The sequence below is a fragment of the Vipera ursinii genome (genome assembly GCF_947247035.1).
Source record: "Vipera ursinii genome assembly, chromosome: 2".
NCBI classification, from domain to species: Eukaryota; Metazoa; Chordata; class Lepidosauria; order Squamata; family Viperidae; genus Vipera; species Vipera ursinii.
Window position 1 is genome coordinate 282154382 of NC_139513.1, and position 14886 is coordinate 282169267.

General features: G+C 38.9%; 1 protein-coding gene across 1 annotated transcript in view; it reads right to left on the minus strand.

Moving 5' to 3' along the window:
* Positions 1 to 14886, minus strand: part of DCC (DCC netrin 1 receptor) — a gene marked incomplete at its 5' end in the record, with an annotated part of 1142764 nt that overhangs the window by 193054 nt on the left and 934824 nt on the right. The window lies entirely within an intron of this gene.

Consider the following 14886-nt stretch of genomic DNA (forward strand, 5'->3'; position numbering starts at 1 on the left):
TAATAGTTATGCAGATTTGTACTTTAGTTTAGCAAGATACCTGTCTACAGGCAAGCAACAATAAAGAAACTACTCTGAAGTAACTCCCATGTTGTTCTTGGTTCCTTGCACCTGGCATCATGAACTTTACTAATAGAGCAGGGGTGTCAAACTGCCTGCCCATGGGCCGGATACTTCATAGCAAAACTGTGTCCATCCCATTTCCGGCAATGGCAAAAAAGTCACGATACATCGCAACACGTCACGTGACATCGTGAGTTTGACACCTCTGTTGTAGAGCAGTGATATGATTTTAACTTTTAACTGAGATGTCTTATACATGGCATTTATGCAAAGAATGGCATTATAAGGAAGAGGTAGGCTTTTCTTTAAGTGCACATATGTTAACCAAGGAGTTTTGTTGAGGTCAAGGACCTAAAAGCATAGAGGTCACTAAACATGTAAGATACACATACTAAATAGTTTGAACAATAAGCCAAATACAGACATTATGTACCAAGTGAGTTATGGACAAAGTTTGTTGATAAAGCAATGCTAGCAACTGTACACACGTGGTGGAGTTTAAAGAATATTAATATGGTTCACTGAAGAATAACATGGAGAGTAGGGGAAGTTGAGCTAACATGTGCACAGTATCAAAAGAAGTGTAAAAGATTGTAAAAGATTTCCATCCTAAGAAAGAGGAAAGGATTTAGGATACGATTTAGGATAAAAGAGTGTGTGGAGATTTGGGGGGGAGGGGTTAGAAGTTTGTTATTATGGTTGGTGGCATAGTCAGCCAGATGCTTAGACTGTATACGTCATTTTTATCCACCTATCAAGTCCTTTCCTGCGACAGGCAGATCCTGTTCTTTGCTGGTGTTAAAGTATTGGCGCAGGATGTAAGCTGTTCCAAGTAAAGCTGCCTTTTGCAATTGACTGATGGGGATTTTGTTAATGTTGATAGTGTCCAAGTGATGCTCCAGATATTTTGGGATTGCACCCAAAGCATCTATTAACATTGGTACTGCAGGGTTTAATGCTTTATATTTTTTTCTAGTTCATTTCTATTCAGCTATCTTCAGATTCTGCAACACCCATTATCCAGATTTTTTTTAAATCTTTCTTATCAATACTGCTGTGTTATGTGGCAGGTGATTGTCTGTTTGAATTCTACGTTCCCAGAGCACTTAAGCTGCTTCATTTTGTATTACTTTGTCTATTTTGTGGCTCCACCACTTCTTGCTTGCAGGCAAGTGGTATTTCTTACTGGTTATTATTAATAATAATAATGAAAGGTGGGTATTTGGGGCAGAATGATTTTTTTTTAAATTTGTTCCTGTTTATCTTGACTATTGTGTTTCTTCTTTCCATATGCACAGCCTGAAGTTATATTAGCTAGTTAACAGAATTCATATGTTTGGAGTCTTGTAATTTTATGTTTCACTTTAAGGAATGTATTATTTTATTTTAATTGGGCTTAAAACCAATTCATGTAAAGGACAGATGCATAATGTTCTCTAAATACTATACATTATAACCTGTGGGAATTAGGGAAATTTTATTTTCCTAAATTCTTCTTCAGCACACTCCAGCTGTAGGTGTGGTCCAGTCAGCACCCAGCCAGGAAGATTAACAGTAAGGATGGTGGGAAATGAAATCCTACAAAATCTGAGTAAAATTTTCCCATCAATGCATAACAGCTAATAGACATTAATTAGTAACAGAAGGATTAAATGGCAGTGGGATTTAACATCTGTGAAATCATAACGAGCATCTTGTTGCCCTGTATTAACATATCACAACATGCTTCCTGGAATAGCAGGGTTTAGAAATTCATAACTATATCAGGTGTTTTTTTCCCTTAAAGAAAAATATTTGTTTGAGTTAGGGTTGACTTCAACTGACTTTCATGGACTCCCATTAGAATTTTGGCAGTAGTGTGGAAGTAGTCTGCCAGTGTCCTTTCAAGGATGAATTTTTATTTTCCCTCTATTTGCTACAACTTTTGGCTATCCAAGTTCATATTTAACCTGCAGAATTCAGGCAAACAGATCAGTTTAGCTGGGTGATTCCTTCCTTCTGTGTCTGAATTAGCATTCACTGATTAGGTGTTTACCAAGTGATTCTTACAAAACTGTTTAGCATTAAATCTCATAGAATCAGTCTTGGATATGGATTCAGTTAGATTTTGATCTGATTATACCTTGGCTTTTCTCAATATATTTGTCAGGCCCAAAGAACCAAGAACATGTGGAGTTACTTCTGAGAAATTCTTTAATTGTTGCTCAGCTACAAACAGAATCTTGCCAGACTGAAGCAATTATTTGTATAACTACAGGTAGTCCTCGACTTACGACCAAAATTGAGACCAAAATTTCCATTGTTAAGCGAGACATTTGGTAAATGAGTTTTGCCCCCTTTTATAACCTTTCTTGCCACCGTCGTTAGGTGAATCACTGCAGTTGATAAGTTAGTAACCCAGTTGTTAAGTGAATCTGGCTTCCCCATTGTCTTTGCTTGTCAGAAGGTCGCAAACGGTGATCATGTTACCTTGGGACACAGCGACGGTCATAAATAGGAACCAGTTCCCAAGCCTCTGAATTTTGATCACACGGTTATGGGGATGCTGCAAAGGTCGCAACTGTGAAAAATGGTCATATGTCACATTTTGCAATGGCATCGTAACTTTGAACAGTCACTAAATGAACTGTTGTAAGTCGAGGACTACCTGGGAATAGCTAGGGAGTGTGCATCCTTACTCTCTTCCTGTCTACCAGAAATTCCAAGCTTTGCTGTCTTTTGACCTCCTGGGAAAAAAAATCTTTGATTTTAGACTACGTTCCACTGCAATATTCTTTCAAGAGGAATGGTCAGGCAAGTAGGGAGAAAAATTTGAATCTCTCTGAATACCACCACCTCACATATATCTGTCACACTCACACTCTCCGATACACATTTTCACACACACAGACACAGACACAAACCCAGTTTCTCAATGCACTTGATTGCTCATGAACACGTCCAACCTACAGCAGTGGCAACAGGTATACTATTGAAGCCACTTCTCAAATGAATTAAAGAAATTTCATTTAATTAGAAGATGAGAGGCATGGTAGCGTGGGCACGGTCAGTTGGTGAGATTTTTTTGGCACAGAAGGGGAAAGGTTCACCTGCCTGAATGCCAGTGTGGATGCTGAAAAATAAATTACTCACACTTCTTGGGATTGCCAGCAATTGTCCTGGCTAACAGCAATTTCACATTTTGAAATCGCGTTGCTGAGAATTGTTGTGGTTCTTTGGTTAAAAAAAAATAATCTGTGTTTTCAGCCCCCATCTCCTCTTTCTTAATCAACAAAAAGAAAATAATTATATTTGCCTGTAGTTTTTTTAAAACATTAAGGCCTTCTGGCAACATCAAACCCAGAGCGCACAGACTAATTTTCATGTTGCAGTGTTTATCTTGCACAATTATTTCCATAAATGGCTTTTATGTGAAATAACACTTTAGCACTGTCAAATTATCCCAACATTAAAGATATTCAGGGGTAAAAAAAGAGCTAATGTTCTACTACGTATATCTGTGACCAACCCTAAAAAGAAAGATGTCATTGACCTAATATACATTCAGAAATTTCCTTCTCATTTTCAATCACATGAATGTCTAAACTGCCTCTAAGACTTAGTGTCTTGCTTGTAATCTGACTGGTGTAGAAATTCCTTTTGATGCTTAACCCCCATCTGCATTGGCAAATCACCACTAGATGCTATAGTTATAAATTGCATTCCTTATCTGTTCTAATGTGCATTACATGCTAAACTGCCATCTCTTTCACTCTTTCAGCTATGCGAATGGTTGTTACTAGCAATCAACCTTAGGAGCGAGGAATATACCATTATCAGTTACTGGCCCATAAAAGGTGCAGTTTATGATTTGATTCTCCAGTGATATCCATACTGAAATCCATTTGAGTTTCAGCGCGCTTGATCCATCCCTTTCCTTTACAAAGAGATGACTTTTACATTCTTGCTTCTCTAAGGTAATCTTTGAACAGGAAAGAGAGGTGAGTTTTGTGATAGGTCTCTACTGGGAATCACAGAGGCTTCAGAGAGAATCCAATCCTGCTCAAATTTCACAATAAGTGAGTGTCTTGGAAATCAAATGGGCTAGCCATATTGACCTATGCTATTACTACTAAATGAAAGTGCCCAGATACCTTGGTGTAAATACTGTGCAGAGCTTCAAAGGAATTCTTTGCTTTGTTCAAATGTACGTTTTCATATATAAAAGGTAGGAAAAAATAGGAGGAAATATAGAAGGAAAAAAGGAAAAAAAGAGACATATTTCATTATTTTATCCTCCTGTGGAGGGTTACATGTTCTTCCTTTCTATTGCTTGTTCTGAAATCATATTAATTATAAAGGGGTTATATAGTGAAGGAAGGAAGGAAGGAAGGAAGGAAGGAAGGAAGGAAGGAAGGAAGGAAGGAAGGAAGGAAAGAAGGAAGGAAGGAAGGAAGGAAGGAAGGAAGGAAGGAAGGAAGGAAGGAAGGAAGGAAGGAAGGAAGTCACAACCCTGAAGAATCAGAACTCAGGCCATTTTAAAGCAATCTTTTCCACTTCGCATTTTCCAAACCTTTCCTGATGTTTATGTGAATTAAAATGCTCTGATATATATAAATATCACACTTTTCTGAACTTTGCAAGTCTGCTTAATATATATTTCTTAAGATGAGAATGCGTTTAGAGTGGTAAAGTGTGTGAAAAACGATTGTATTAGGCGAAGTATCAGCAAAATGTACTGCAAAGGAAAATGGCTTGCAAAGGGAGAAAAATGCATATATTATGTTCGCAAAGTTGAATATGCACAGTATGGTTATGTAGACTTGTTTAAACAAGTTGATAAAAATGTATAAGTGTATAAATCAGACTTAAGTCCAGGAGTTAAAAGAAAAGAAAAGATTGAAATCAATGTTTCAGCAGAGCAGTTCTCTGGGGCTTCAGAGGGAGAATTCATAACAGAAGAGCGATCGCATCTAAATGCTACTGGGTTCATAATATTCAAAGCAGAAAAGGTTGTGACTTTTTGCTAGACCAATTCCAAGATCATTCTCCCCCTAAAGGTAAAGGTAAAGGTTCAAAGCTGAAGAGCCAGCGCTTGTCCAAGGATGTCTCCGTGGTCATGTGGCCGGCACGACTAGACGCCAAAGGCGCACGGAACGCTGTTACCTTCCCACCGGAGTGGTCCCTATTTTTCTACTTGCATTTTTATGTGCTTTCGAACTGCTAGGTTGGCAGAAGCTGGGACGAGTAACAGGCACTCACTCTGTTATGCGGCACTTGGGATTCAACCCGCCAAACTGTCAACCTTCTGATCGACAAGCTCAGTGTCCTAACCCACTGAGCCACTGTGTCCCTTATTCTCCCCCTATAAAGGTAAAGGTAAAGGTTCCCCCGCACATGCGTGCTAGTCGTTTCCAACTCTAGGGGCCGGTGCTCATCTCAACTGCCGACCTTCTGATCGACAAGCTCAGCGTCCTAACCCACTGAGCCACCGCGTCCCTGCTATTCTCCCCCTACTCTAATGCATTTGGGCGAATGTCAGATGAACAACCTTCCTCTTTCTATACCCTTCTTAGATTACTAATGAGACAGGGAAAGGGGATAGGGGTTTCTTCCAAGGTCATTCCTTCTGCTCTGCTCTGCTCAGGTCCCTTCTCCAAGAAGCAAAAAAATAGATAAATCCTCATTTAGACAATTTATAGCCAGTTTGGTCTAGTGATTAAAGCATGAGACTAAAAACCGGGAGATCATGAGTTCTACTCCTGCCATAGGTATGAAAGCTGATTGAGTGACTTTGAGCCAATCACCAAGAGTGTCAACATCCAGCTCGAGAATTGAAATAAAACTCCAGATTAATCCCATTTCTGAAAATCTCAAAGGCTATTGCTAAGGACATTGATTTGTGCTTAGAGTGTAAGCCACCCTGAGTCTTCAGAGAAGGGCGGGATATAAATGGGATTAAAATAATAAATAAATAAATAAATAAATAAATAAATAAATAAATAAATAAATAAATAAATAAATAAATAAATAAATTATTGAATACACTGTGTGGTTATGCCAAAGCAAAACTAACTCTGAGGTTCACACACCAGTTTATAGACTTAAACAATTGTTTCCCCAGCCAAAACCCCCAATGTCTTATGTAATACATATCAACAAGTCCATTTTGTTATGGGAACAATCTGCTTCAAATCTACACCTGTTCTGGTGTCCTTGACAAGGCTTCAGGCTCCCATAGTCTGCAGCTGAATCAAAGAAGCTTCGTTTTTCCATCTACCCACTTGAAAATAACACCTCCCACCCTCTTTATCTATAGGCAAGTTGAAATGCAGAGGCACATAGCTGCCAAAGTTTCATACTTGACACATGTGAGTTTTAGTCCCAACCTAGGCATGAAAGCTGGCTGGGCGATACTGGGCCAGTATCTGTCTCTCTCAGCCAAACCCACCTCACAGGATTAATGTTGTGGGGAAAATAGGAGGAGGAAGGAGTATAAGGTATGTTTTCCACCTTGAGTTATTTATAAAAAATAATAGTGGGAAATAGATAGATAGATAGATAGATAGATAGATAGATAGATAGATAGATAGATAGATAGAGATAGATAAATTTTACCTCTCAAACACAGCTTTATCTTCACCCCTATACTTTCACATATTCAGCCTAAAGATTAATAAGAGTCATGATGGCTCAGTGCTTAGAATGCAGTATTGCAAGGTAACTCTGCCCACTGCCAGGAGTTTGATATTGACCAGCTCAAGCTTTACTCAGCCTTCCATCCTTCCAAAGTTGGTAAAATGAGGACCCAGATTGTTGGGGGCAATATGCTGATATTGTAAACTGCTCAGCGAGTTCTATAAAGTATTGTGGGGTGGTATATAAGTCTAAGTGCTATTGCTATTAGGTATTTTCTATATGCTAGTGTATGCTACACTGCATGCGAATGATTAGGTGTTCACTGTATGCTACTCCAAAGGGTAACTAAAATATGGACTAGCTAACCTTTTTAAGACTGAGTCGCAGATTGACCCCACTCCTAACCATAGTCCTTTGCAAGAGAATGATTCTTTTTGTTGTTTAAGGCCTGTCATATTGCCTCTGTAATGGGCTTGGCATTTACCAATTGCAGCTGTTCCTTGAACAGTGAACCCGCATGTGGAAGGCTGCCTATTAACATGCAAATAAATCTATTAAAATTCACATTTGCAGTGCGGTTCTGATCTAGCGTATTGGTTTTACTTTGCCATTGTAGAAGAATGTAAAAAGCATAACAATGAAGGTGGAAGAAAATTTATATTTAGATCAGGTTCTCTCTCTTAGGTGACCAAGTGTGTATTTTAAGGAACCTCATGTGGTTCTTTCCTCTTTCAAAAAAACAAAATTGAAAATTAATTCAGTTTTCAATTAAAGACAAAGTCATTATATATTTTAAATGGTCTACAATCAGTGGCACCTCTAACTACCATTTTAATTACTGGTTGCACCTGCTATAGCTATTGATATAATACTTATACCAAGTCTAATAATTAAGAGTTTATTTATCAAAAGGCAAAATATTAAAGTAATTGACATATTAATATTCAGATGAGAACTTAATCTGTAAAGGGAGTTCTACTTTTAAAAGGAATAATATACTAGTCCTGCAGTCCAAAATAACTAATAGGAACAGGATAGCAATTATTAATATTTCACGAAGCAATTGATTTTCCTATGAAACGTCAAAATAATTTGAAAAAAGCCAATTAGTAAAAATAAAGAAAGCACACTCCCAGAAATACTTTAATTTCTTATCGGTTTAATTAAATCTGGATAGTTAGTCTATGTGATATAGAGGATAGCTGTGTTGTAAAACTGACCATGGTTTTCTTGAAAGGGTATTCACAGAACCATGAGAGTTGCTTCAACTTGATGGTACCCCCATGGAAAATACAGTTTATCTCCATGTGTCAAAGACTTCAGAATCATGTCAGCTGTGCACTGCTGTATTATTGACATAGAGCAAGTAGGCATGGGGTAGCAGTCAACTGGGTCTAGGACAACTCTCCTTAGCCAACTCACTGCGGAACAACTCACCGGGGCCAACTCTCCTCAGCCAACTCACCCCCAGGTTAGTTAAGTTAAATATACTGTTATCCACCACTGTTTCTTTGACATTATTTTCAGGTTTGTCATTCACATTTCACAGTCACAGTTTTGTCCCTCCTTTATCATTCTTTCTTTAATGATACTATTCCATTGTTTTTTTCCGATATTAGTGTAACTCTTGCATTTCTTGATTCACTCTTAGTTCCTTTTACCCACACATTAAGGCACACAAGAGCCATCTTTGTGTGTGGCAGGACATGAAGATGAGCCCTCACCCTTGTTTGCTGTTGCTGATCTAAGGGATGACTCTTACCTTTCCCTAGAAGTAAATGGTTTGCTAGGAGTTCTTGAAAGTTTGAAGGAAATAATGTAAAGTGAAGATGACACCTAGGTGTTTTTTAATCTGTTCTCGTACTTAATTTGCAAAAAATCATGATGACAGGGTCCAGAACTGTTTCATTTTCTCTTTTGAAACACTGCTTAAAGAAAATTTCTACTGAAATGTCTTAATATGTATAGAGGTCTCACGCTGTGGAATGGGCAAATTTGATTCATACACCACAGGTCTGTCTGTCTGTCTGTCTGTCTGTCTGTCTGTCTGTCTGTCTGTCTGACTATCTCTCTGAATCTCTGTCTATCATCTCTCTCTCTCTTGTCTGTCTCAATGTTTGAATTGCATCTAGCGAAGTCCTTTGATTTTTAATTTTTTTATTACTTTAATGTGCCTTGTATTATGGGAAAGTGCCTTTTTTCCCCTCTAGGGTGGAGAACTCTGCTCTTGAATTTCATAGGAGTCAATAACATGCTGATTATTTAATACATGTTTCCTAGTTTGGTTAACTGAAAATCCCTGCAATTGCTTTATAGAGTGTATAAATGCACGGCCTTTGATCTGAAGCAGTGGGTTAATATTATTTCCAGACAAAGCAATTGTCTCCTAACAGCAATAATGTTTTACAGATGCAAACATGAGGTTTCTCTCTTGATTTAAATTTTATCACTATCATATTTTATTTATTGCAGTCCTTTATATGTTACCTACTCCAAATTATTCTTTTTACTCAGTGATTCTGACTGAACTCTATTAGTTCTTAAACCCTGAGGATTCCCTCTTCAACATTATGCATTATCTAAATCATCATGGCTGCAGCTGTCCATGAAAATACAAAATCTTAACTAATGATTTGTCCTTTGATCTTTCTAGTTTTCTCTTTAGTCTTGTTAAATTCTCAGTTGCCAGATATTTGGGAATTGCCACGAGAGTCAGCTATCATACACAGTATGATCAGAAGTCACCAGTGAAGATAGCACATTACACAGATTTTTATAGGATTAGTGACCAGGGTCATTTAAACACAGATTTCTAGTTGTGCTCTGATGGCATCTTTTAATTAAGCTACTTTTTTATTCTATGACCTTCAGAGGCATTCAATAGAATATTTTCAAAATTTCTTCAAAACTGTCAATCTTGCCATAAAAGAATACCACTATGGCCAGGTTTTTGGGTTTTATTTTGGATGGATTGTTTAATTTGTATTACACAGGGGGGGGGGGAAACACCTCTCTTTCCATATGACAGTTGGAAATTTTTCTCTGTTACAAATGTACTGCAAAATAAGCCGAATTTGAACATAGGTTTTAGAGAATTTGAACTTTCTAAATGGAGTTTGGAAGTTGTTATTTCGATCACTGCTACCATCAGAATTATTGATCATCTGTCTTGGCTCCCCACGTTCCATTAAATCCAGGGTAGATGAGAAAATGCAGGTAGGTTCAACTTATGACCAATCACTTAGTGACCTCATTTACAACAGATCCCCACAAAGGTACATATGACCATGTTCCAAACTTCCAATGATTGCATCCCCAAAGTCACATCACCGCATGATGGATGCTCCCCAGTCGACCTGCATTTCTGGCCGTTTGCAGTGTCCCTCAGTCACGTGGACTGCATTTTACAACATGTTTGCCAAAAAGCAACAATGTTTTCTCAACTTCACCATCTGATCTGAAACTCTGGAATTCTGGGCATGAACCACTAATAAAACAGGAAGAGGTCATGTGCACCTTATCAATGGCCTTTGGTTAACAGCAACACACTTCAAGCTGTTTTCAAGGGCATTCTGGTGCTCTTCGGATTTTAATCTGAGCAGATGTCATGCCCCAAATCGATAATAACTCATGGGAATTCTTCCAAACTGAGTTCTTTAGGGCTTCACAGGTATAGACAAAATCTTGTCAGACTGAGGACTCTACTATCCGCATCCACAATATACAGTTAGGGAGGGACTACCTTCATCCTCCTTTTCTGGGCTGATTTGCCTCTTATTACTCTGGACTGAAGCCCTTTCTCTCCTGGGGACTCACCTCCTCACTACATTCCATTACATCAGCATATCCAGGATTCATTTGCCCTGAATAGAATCAGGACAGGCCCTGCTAGAAAGATGGCAAAGTTCTTTAAGTTGGGAATGGCTGAGAACCCACAAAGTGACTGGGGTGCCTCAGAACAAACAATAACATACATAGCTCACGAATGTCTCCTTAGAAAATTTCAGGGCACCTGGGATGATCCCATCACAGCCACACCAGAAGCAGTTAGATGGGTAGCTTCCTTAGATATCAGATTATAACATCCATCCTACTATGCCTCTTAGGTGCCATATTATGGTGCTTTTATTTATTTTTATTTATTTATTTTAATTCCATTTATATCCCGCCCTTCTCCGAAGACTCAGGGCGGCTTACAAGCTTAGCAGTGTTTTTACCTTAATTTCATATTTTATCTCATATATAGTAATGTTCATTGATTTATTTAAGATAGATTAGATATCCATATCCATATCCCACTGATGTTCTACTTTGTGTTGGTATGTATAATTTGTTTTATTAGTGGTGTACAGTATATCAGTGATTCCATGACTTCTGCAGATGCCATGGACTGAACAAATAAATAAAAAACAGCAGCAGATCAAGCTGACAGATAACCTGATGTGAATGTTGACATGAGTTTTCATATGACACCCCTCCCCTCTGCAAAAACTGTATCAAAATGAAACTGAGTTGAAATGTCATAAATGAAAAAAATAAAATATCACAGATCTGGGAACTGCATACACAAACTTAAGATTGCATTTGTGGTTGTTCCTACTGCTTGTAGTTACCTATAAAGGCAACTCCACAAACAAACCCGTGTATATGGAAAAATAGCTGGCTATGCACCATTGCAGGGACGCGGTGGCTCAGTGGGTTAGGACGCTGAACTTGTCGATCGGAAGGTCGGCAGTTTGGCGGGTCGAATCCCGAGTGCCGCGTAGCAGAGTGAGCGCCTGTTACTCGTCCCAGCTTCTGCCCACCTAGCAGTTCGAAAGCACGTAAAAATGCAAGTAGAAAAATAGGGACCACTACGGTGGGAAGGTAACAGCGCTCCGTGCTAGTCATGCCGGCCACATGACCACGGAGACGTCCTCGGACAAGCGCTGGCTCTTCGGCTTTGAAATGGAGATGAGCACCGGCCCCTAGAGTCGGAAACGACTAGCACGCATGTGCGGGGGAACCTTTACCTTTACCTTTACCTATGCACCATTGCAGAACAAAGACTGTATTTCAAGAGGGAGTTAACAAAAACATTTATCTAAGGGAGTAGTTTTATTTCTAAGGTTTACTGGTGACTAATTGGAGATTTTAAAATATCTGTATAAGCAACCTGGGTAGAAGAGCAGGTAACACTGCAGCTAAATAAGTGAATACACTTTTACTGTGCGAAAATGCTGCTTCAGATGTTCATTTTAGTATAATTATATATATTCATTCCTTCTTGCCACCGGTTCTCAGAGACATTTACCAAAAGGTTAAGAGCATATTAAAAGTATGTGCTGTGAAACAAGAAACGAAAAAGGTAAGCGGTAAAGATAAAGCGAATGAAAGCGGCTGAGAAAATCAAGACTTTATCAAATAAAGAAACAGTATATTTTTTTAAAAAAACCGTTCATTTTAGCCACCACCACCACCCAAAAAATTAAAAAATACAGGTTGGGTGACTGAGTTTGGATAGTGCATTTCATAGGAAAAAATAGCGCTATTGTTGAAAGAATCTTTCCTTATTCATTTGGCAAACCCAAAGAGGGTTACAGAATTATAATATTCTTATGGTAGACCAGGGGTGGAGAACAATGACCCTTTTATGGCTTGTGGATTTCGACTTCCAGAACTCCTGAGCCAGCCCCAAATTTTATAAACTTTAAATTTTATAAAATGTTATAAATCAAAGGTTGAGTCAACAAAATATAGGGCAAGAGAATGAACCGACTGAATTCAGTTCATTGGAACAAGGGAAATCCATTTATCCCTATTTATGATAATAGAGTAAATAAAACAATCAAGGGAAATGATTGATAAACCTCTGATAATCAGTGGGTTTTGGATAAAGTATAGAGGAAAGCAGAGAATGTAATGCATACGAATTACAGTTTACTGTAACAAGCAACTGCCTAGCAATCAGTTAAAACTGGAAGTGAAATAAAAATCTAATATGAAGAAAACAGTATAAACGGCTGTGCATTAAAGCTGCTATTCCAGTACTGAATAAATAAAGATTGTTTTTCAGTGTATGTAGCCATTAGATGCCAGCTCATGCTCCCTCAATTGCACAGTTTGTCAATTTTGTGGTGACAGTGATTTCCTAGATTCCAGGCCTGGTACTTTTCATATGAACTCATTACTCTGCTAATGTTTTAACTCAGAGTTATATTCATTTCAGCAGATCTGCAAACACAGAAAGGAGAGGAAAGGAAGATAATCTTGTATGGAAAAAAAAAACGAGATTTCTGACGTTGAGGAGTGAGAAATGTAAGGATTGGTAAGGAAATAAGTGGGTTGACAAGCAAAGGTGTCTCTTAAGTTGGAAGTGGAGGGACATAATTTCATATTACGGATATAAGGAGTTCATGTGATTTTCACATTCACACACAGAAATGAAAATATACACTCCAGGTTGCCCTGATGTTGGATTAACAAAGCATGCTCAGCCAAAACACTTTATAGTCTTGCACAGTGCAAGAATTTACAGCTGTCTCAAAGGTGTTTTTTCAAAGGCAACTGAGAAGAAGAAGAAGAAGAAGAAGAAGAAGAAGAAGAAGAAGAAGGAGGAGGAGGAGGAGGAGGAGGAGGAGGAGGAGGAGGAGGAGGAGGAGGAGGAGGAGGAGGAGGAGGAGAAGAAGAAGAAGAAGAAGAAGAAGAAGAAGAAGAAGAAGAAGAAGAAAGAAGGAGGAGGAGGAGGAGGAGGAGGAGGAGGAGGAGGAGGAGGAGGAGAAGAAGAAGAAGAAGAAGAAGAAGAAGAAGAAGAAGAAGAAGAAGAAGAAGAAGAAGAAGAAGAAGAAGAAGAAGAAGAAGAAGAAGAAGGAAGGAGGAGGATGGGGAGGAGGAGAAGAAGAAGGAGAAGGAGAAGGAGAAGGAGAAGAAGACTAATTTTGCTTCTCATCCAAGCAGCTTCATTGGTTCAGGCAGGATGGTGGGGCGATAAAAGGATTAGTTCTGAAAGGACGCATATAGGTGGGTGGGTTGGAAGGATCATATTTCTTTGCAGTCATCTGGTTGTTGGCACTCTCCCTGAGTGAGAGCTCTTGAGGCCCAGAATCAATGAAGCTTTTTGGATGAGAAGCAAAAATGTTTTTTTTCTTCCTCAAGGGAAAGAACAGTCCAGTTGCCTTTTGAAAAAGCACCTTTGGGACAACTATGACCTCAATGACTGAGAATTTCCACAGACAATTCACAACTGTGTTGTTTTTTTGTTGTTGTTGTGGTTGTAGTTAGAGGGTTGGAAATATGAGGATGAGAGCAATTTCATGACAGAATGGAGTTTTGGCACTAGAAATTCTTTGCATCTGGACATATACTTACATTCATACAGTCTCTAAATTTGAGAGTTATAATACTATACCTGAAATGTCAGCCTTCCAACAAATAGCAGTGTTAATGTGGAATTTGTTTGGTTCGAATTGACGAGGACTCAGAGTGGTTAACACTGAACGAGTTTATTGAATACACAAAGTCAACTGTCAAATGTCAAATGTTGCAACCCTTTTATAGAGAAAGCGTTTGAACTGTAACCAATACAAACTGTCTGTTTTCCCGCTCCTTGGTTGTGGCGTCCAATGATTGCACCTTATTTTCCCGCTTTAAACCTTGCAAAGCTGCACAGTGTTTGCAATATCTTCTATGGCTTATTGCTAACTATTTACATACACAACACCCCTTACCCCCCAGTTGGTGTCATTTCTTTACAAAGTCCTTTAGGTATTTTGGTGGCCTATGTATTCTAGAAGGGTATCTGTTACTTTGGCTGCTAGGGGCCCCTTTTCCTGGTTGACTGCTTGGCTGCTGGTTACTATGCTGGTTACTACTGGACCTGGGCTCAGGGTTACTGGCTTCAGATGTACTGCCTTGTGTATTAGGTTGTGTTTGGGATTCAGTTGTCACTGGCCTACTTCGCAGGGGTATTTCCCAATCAATTGGACTGAATTGTTGTTGATGGGCATCTGGAAATATGTCATCTTGCCCCACCACTACACCACTTTCAGGCCTAATGTTATCTGTACTGTTTGCCCTAACTGAGCTTTGGTCCCCCTCAGCTGGCACACACCCACTAGATCTTTTCCTCAGCTGGTCTATGTGTCTTTTACAGACCCTATTCCCTTCCCCCTCAATGATGTATGATAAGGGACCTAAGATTTCAGTTACCACCCCAGGAATCCACTT